This window comes from Antechinus flavipes, unplaced genomic scaffold, assembly GCF_016432865.1.
Source record: "Antechinus flavipes isolate AdamAnt ecotype Samford, QLD, Australia unplaced genomic scaffold, AdamAnt_v2 unplaced_scaffold327, whole genome shotgun sequence".
NCBI lineage: Eukaryota > Metazoa > Chordata > Mammalia > Dasyuromorphia > Dasyuridae > Antechinus > Antechinus flavipes.
The window spans coordinates 1-6,989 of NW_026262180.1; the positions used below are offsets into that span (position 1 = coordinate 1).

Below are 6,989 nucleotides of genomic sequence, written 5' to 3' on the forward strand. Positions count from 1 at the left end.
TGAACTATCCATCTCAAACTGGATTCTCTGGCTGAGATGGTGCCCCAACTGCAGAGGACCTGACATGCTTGCAACAGGGAGCTTTTGTCCTGCTATTAACTCTGGGGTTATCAGGGAGAGACTTTTCCTTGCATTTTTTCTTTTCTAGTTTTATTTTGGTTTATTTGCCTCACATAGGATTCAGAAGAGAGAGTGTGTGGAATTTTATGCCACAGTCCTCTTTAATTGTCCTGATTCAGTTTCCGTAATTGGTTCTGCCTCAGTTTCCCTAAATTGTTCTGCTTCAGTTTCCTTAACTGTTCTGCTGCAACCCCCTTAGTTGCAAACCCCACTCTGATTCATTGAAGACTGAGGGCCACTTGCTCTAAGGTTATAAATTGTTAATATGAAATTCAAGATAAGGGGGAGTTCAGACTTCCTGGCCCCTATCAGTATTTCCCACCATGCTGTCAGAACCAGGTTGCTGTTCCCATTCTCAATGCAGATAGCTCACATTCACCCCTGGATACTTTGAGAATATAGTCCTGTCCAGTCAATGAAACTCTCCAATTAATAGAATGTTGGGACCTCTCTGATCTCTATCTTGCCTCAGTTTCTCTAACCTTACATTTGCTTTCTTAACTCTCAGGTTGATGCAGATTCTAGAGAGTCACATCATCCATTTAGAAAAATCAGTGGACTTCCTAGGGGAGATCGTCAAGTTGGTCAGGGGTCATTAGGGAATAGCTCGCCTCCTTGTGTAAGCAGTTGGATGACTGGGAGGTCAGTTGTAAGGCTTCAATGTTCTAGTATCAGTCACTCTAATCACAGGCCTAGTCCTCTTGTTCCTTCTCCTCCTCCTCATGCTCTCTGTGTCCCTGTTGGCTTCAGATGAGTCACAACTATGAACATAAAAAGGGGGGAGTGAAATGGACAAAAGACTGGCCCCCTCATCCCTGGGTCAAGGGCCTCAGGCTTATAGGAAAATGTTGCTTAAACTAAATTAAGGGAAGTGTTATGTTCAGACAGAATGCTTCCCTAACAATGTCAGACATCTTGTAAGCTCCCCAGCATCCCCCTTCTTGCGAAGTCGAGTCACTGTTGTAACCGCAAGGCAGAACAAGAATTGCTTATAAACCTGTCTCTATGTGGGTTCGAGGTGGATCTCTACTGAGAGTCCATCCCGGCTGGCCAGTAAATAAACAATAAATGATTTCTAAATTCCAAACACCTTGGCTGTCCTCTATTTTATTGCCTGAGCTATTTCAATTCTTATTTCCTCCCCTCCCCAAGAGATGAGGGAGAAAAAGAGTTTAAAATCTTGGTACATTTGAATGATTGTGAATGATTTTCTTAAATATGTTTCAGATGATGGGGATGAAGGCACGGGATGAGATTTCTACCAAAACCCTGGGGGAAATAGGAAAACCTTTTATATCTAGAGAGTATGCAAGATTATCCTGTAAGACTAGTATCCTTGAGGGATCTTCAATAGGTTTGATAGTTGGTTCATTAATTGAGGTTTTTTTCCCTCTTGTTTCTCTTTTCAGACTCAAACTGTTTACCCTGGCATCAATTTTGTTCCTCCAGTACCCAGTGTAAGATTTTCATCACTGATCATTCTATGGCCTCTTCCATTCATTCATTTATCCATCTCCCACCCTTCATCTGTTGAAATAAACTGAGTCATGTACTGTGATAAAAGCCAGGGTCTGGGAATGCTAGACACAAGATAAAAGCTCTAGAACTGCAAAGGTTCTTTAATCTAATCTTCTAAGTGAATAAACATTTATTAAGTACCTATTATATGCCAGGAATTGTGTTAAGTGCTAAAGATTTTTACAGAGGAGGAAAGTGAGTTTCAGAAAGGTTGAAATACAAGGTCTCTTCAAGCTCTAATTTATGGAGTGGAACCATAGGGAGAGTAGACTTCAAAATCAGGAAAATTGGGTTCAAATCCTACTGTAAGCTTTTACTAGCTGTGTGACTCTGGATGAGTCAATTAGACCCTCTGTACTTCAATTTCCTTCTAGTCTCTAAGGTTTCTTCCAGCTCCAAATATATGATCTTATGTTGAAATGGCTGGTCATATGGATAAGTAAATGTCAGTGGTGGGGTCTAAGTCCATTACTGCCAGCCCAGTCTGGAAGAGCTCCTTTCTCCTATCCTGGAGAGAATAATGAAGTAGAAAGGGGGGAGGGGGAGAAGGAGTCCACAAACTCATTTTCTGGAATTATTTCCCACTCATCCAGGCTTGACTTCACTCTCTGTGCTCAGCGGGGTGGACAGCAGGGCCTCCTAAAGGTAACTGATTAAAACTTTCCAGAATGTAAGAAGAATAATGGTTGACTCCAGAGAGGTCATCTAGTTCATTCCCCTGTCACTGCACAGTACTCAACTAACCCCAACTCAGTATATATATTTTTTAAAAAAAAAGTCTCTAAGCTGTATCTATCCCAGAGTACTGGGAAAGATAAAGAAACCAAGTAAATGATATTACTTGAGTCTGTGGGCCCCTCCATATAGCTCCTATTATGTGACAGGACTATGATAAGTACCTTATAAATATTATCTCATTTGATAAAGGAATAATTCCTGGGTTTGGAGTCAAAGAACCAGAGCTCTAACAGAAATCTTTCCTAACTGGCTTACTTTGGACAAGCCTTAGCCCTGCATTTCCTCCTCAATTACCAGATGGCCTATAAAGTTCCTACTTCTAAATCCTATGATCTAAAGAAATCATCAGGTAGCATCAAACTCCTACTTCAGTCTCCAACCCTGGGAGCCCGAGGTCAGCAGCCTCAAACTGCCCTAAGTAACTCCAACCTGCCCTAACAGGTCTAGGCCTGGAAAAGGTTGGCCAAGGGTAATGGTGTGCATGAGAAAAACAAAAAGCAAAGAATACCTTACCCTGACCTTCAATTAAACTTAGATTCTTAGTAAGTAAAGGGAAAACCATTCTAAAACCTAAAATTAACTCCTGAAAGGAAGAGGGAACAGAAAGAAATACCGAGCTCTAGAGAAGGATGGAGTAAACCAAGAAGGAAAGGCCAAGGAGGCTTTATAGGCCCAGGGACTGTGGTTCATTACTGGAAAAAAGAATTATCCTTATCACTTGTTCATTAACCACAACCAGATTCAAGAAAATAAACTAAACCTTTGAATCTCCACCTTTCCTCTTCCTTTTTCTTTCCTCTCTTCAGAGCTAGCAGCATCCTTAGTCTACACCATCTGAACTCCCCCTTTTGCCCCACCATCTACCCCCATGGACCTCTTCCATCAAGAACAGATCAAGTACTACCATTTCAAAGGACCAGTGGTGATGCACACATGTTGCCCACCTCCTAACGGAGAGGCAATGGACTCAAGGCGCAGAATGGGACATACAATTTCAGGTGTGTCAAGTTTAGGCATTTGTTCTGCTAGACAATGTATATTTGTTATAAGGGTTTTGTTTCTATTTAATTTTTTTAATTGGGGAGGGAGGCTATAAGGAATCATAGATAAACAGGTCAGATTTGAAACTACATGTTGAATTTATTATATACTTAAAAAGAAAATCAAATTCTACATAATAAGGTTTCTTCCTTTACAATATCCTTAAGTGGAAATGATCATTTTATTTGGTATTTGTTACATTTTGAATAAAAGAGAAAAGAAAAGAATAGATAATTTCAAATTAATTTCATTTTCTTTAAAAAAAACTTTATTAGACTTGATAAACGATGGGGAAAGAGTACACAAAATCTACCTTGTTTTTAGCAGAACGTTTAGTGAAGGCTTTCATGCAAATTGGAGAGATATGTACTACATCATAGTATAGTTATTTGTATTCAGAACTGGATGAATGGCTGAACCAAGAAAATGATGGATGTTTAGATGTCAGAAGAAAGATCCCAGTTTGGCCATGTGCTTTGTAATATTTTTATTATTATCTTGGAAGAAAATGATATACTTAACAAATTTACAAATGACAGAAAATTCAGAGAAACAGCTCTGGATGATCCAAAAAGATCTCAAGAGAAGATTGAATTGAATCCAATATGATGAAATTAAAAAGATAAAGTCTTATGTTGAATTTAAAAAGACCAATTCTTGATTACCAAGCATTTATTAATCTCCTGTTACAATGCTAAGTACTAAGGGCACAAAGATAAAGGGAAAAAAAAAAAACAATCCCAGCCACTACTGTCATAATCATTGTGTTCCAGTAAGGAAACCTGGTACAAAGGAGTACAAAGGGTATTGCTGTCAAGTTAATTAATTAGTGGACATAGTGATACCCATCTAAACAAGTCTCTAACTCCTATTGTCATTTTTGCAATCACAAAGGCTCTCATTCTTCACTGGCACAAATTGGGTAAGACAATAACAATAGTTTTTCCCAAAATAACTGAGGGCTGTCATGAGAAAGGAGATTAAAGTTGTTCTGCTTAGCCCTATAGGACAGGTGAGGGGGTAACAGGTGAAAGAGCAAAGGGACAAATTATACTGATATCAAGTCAAATCAATAAATGTTTCCTAAGTGCTCATTATGTGCAGGGCACTACGTAAGTACTGGGAATACAAAATACAAGCCCTTAGGATCTTACATTCTAATGGGAGAAGACAAGACAATGAGGGAGCTGCAAAAAAGGTATTCAAGCTAGAGCACGGTAAAGAAAGTATGCAATCAGGGTATGGGTTCTATGATTTTCTTGCGTTATCCCAACACAATCTCTCCCAACATAGTGATCATGAACATGATAGTGACTGTAAAAACGATAGTGACAGTAATAGGGATGAAAAGAAGGAATAAGGTGGTCGAGTCAACAAGCAATTATTAAGCACCTACTATCTGTCAGGCACTTTGTTAAGTTTGTTAAGTTCAAAAAAAAAGAGGCAAAAATTAATCATTGCTCTCAGAAGCTTACGGTTTATTTGGGGAGACAATGTGCAAATAATTGTGTATAAAAAAGATGTGCAAGGTAAATTAGAGATTATTTTAGAAGGAAGGCACTAAGATTAAAGATGATTAAGGAAGGATTTTTATAGAAAATAGGACTTTATTTTGAAGAAGTCTTGAAGAAAGTCAGGGAAGCCGGGAGACAGAGATAAGTAGGGAAAGAGTTCTAGAAATGGAGGACAACCAGGGAAAATGCTCAGAATCAAGAAATAGGTGTCTTCTGAAAGAGAGAGCATGGAAGATTAAGGAACTTAAAATATTTGGAGGGGAATAAAGTGTAAGAAGACTGGAAAGGTAGAAAGGGAACAAATAATGAAAAACTTTAAAAACCAAATAGACACTTTTATATTGGTCTTGGAGGGCACAATTGAAATTACCGGGTGGGGGAAGAGGAATGATATGGGAATGACATGGTCATTTGACTGTGGTCAACTTGACAGCTGAGTGGAAGTATGGACTGGAAGGAATTGGGGTGATTTGTGTGATGATGGAAATAGGGGTTTGACTATAACAATAATGCTGGTGATGAGAATGGGGTTGGAAATGAGGATAGAGAAAGAAACGATGGGATAAGGATGGTCTAATAACTAATTAGGATAGTGACCATAATGAGATGGTGATGGTGATAATTGTAAAGATGATGAAGTTTGTTGATGACATTATCCTGGAAGCATCTCCCTAGTAAGTCTTTTCTACTCACTCTAACTCTGATTCCAGAGCCAATGTGCTTTCCTCTCTATCAGGAAGAAATGGGATATGTGCTTAAGAAACTGGAGTGTGAATAAGGAGAGAGGAACTTGTCTTCCTTTCTAAAAGTACAGGAGGGATAGCAGCATCTGGAGTGTCTGAGCTCATACCATAAAAGCCTTTACCACATACTCGCTATGCTCCAAGTCTAGATCCTAGGACCTTAGGGATAGTAAGGGCTTGAGCCAACAGCTTGTCCAAGTCCCTGATTTTGCAGATGAGGAGGCTCAATTACTAAGGTGACACAGATAGAATAGATGGTATTTAAATCCATATTGTGTGACTATGGATTGAATGATCTTTTTATATACCTGCTCATCGTCCTAGTTTTGACTTATTCTCTCCTGGCTCAGGGTAAGTGGGGAGATTGGGGAGGAGAGATAGAGGGACATGTTCAGGAACAAGGTAGGCAGTCCTTGTGAGGCAGACTTGCGACAATGAGTATTCAGGAAGAAAGTGTGAAATTTCTTAAGCAGAAAAAGGTAAAGTGGGGGTACTACATCTCATGAAGAGGCAAAGAAAACCTATTATATCCGAGAGAAAGAAGGGAAGGGGATGAATATAGTGGGTACCTTACTGCCTTCAGAAAAAACTATGTGAAATATCTCATTGGAAAAAAAATACATGACTTAGATCTAGGAGAGCTACCATAAAACTTATGACAAAAGTCATTTACTTTCCTGAGTTTTCACAATATCCTTCTGAACACCTTTGAATAATTCCAAAAAATTCACTGAAGCAATAGAATCCACAAAAGGATGGAGTGAAATAATTCTCCAACCAATGACAACTTAAAAGGTCAGCACCTGAAAGCTGTGGTCAAAAAAAGAGCCTACACATTATCTTTCAAGAAGTTATCAAGGAAACTATTGTGGTATTCTAAAAACAGAAGGTAAAATAGAGATTGAAATTCTTTCTTCTGAAAGTTGAAAATGCTCAGAATATTACAACCAAATTTTGAAACTCCCAGTTCAAGGAGACAATATTGTAAGCATCCAAGAAAAAAAAATCAAATTTAGTTGGGCTATAGTCAGGATAACACAAGTTTTAGTAACTTCTAAATTATTGCAGGGCTTGGAATATGATTTCCAGAAAGCAGTGGAGTTAGTATTACAAACAAGAATCACTAAGCAAAACAGTAAAATACTTCAGGGGAAAAGGTGGATATTCAGTGAAATAGGGGACTTTCCAGCATTCATGATGGAAAAGCCAATAGAGAACTCAGTAGAAGCATGAGAGGTAATCAGGAAAGGGAAATAATAAGAAACTGAACATCACATTCTCACATGGAGGATATTTATACCTCATAAGGACTTTT

General features: G+C 38.6%; 1 long non-coding RNA gene across 1 annotated transcript; it reads left to right on the forward strand.

The window, feature by feature from the left end:
* The first annotated feature begins 1,435 nt into the window (after positions 1-1,435).
* On the forward strand, positions 1,436-3,370 carry LOC127543336 (uncharacterized). Its single transcript, XR_007949206.1, has 3 exons — positions 1,436-1,577; positions 2,232-2,283; positions 3,183-3,370. It is a non-coding gene; the product is annotated as an uncharacterized LOC127543336 (long non-coding RNA).
* The last annotated feature ends 3,619 nt before the right edge of the window (positions 3,371-6,989 follow it).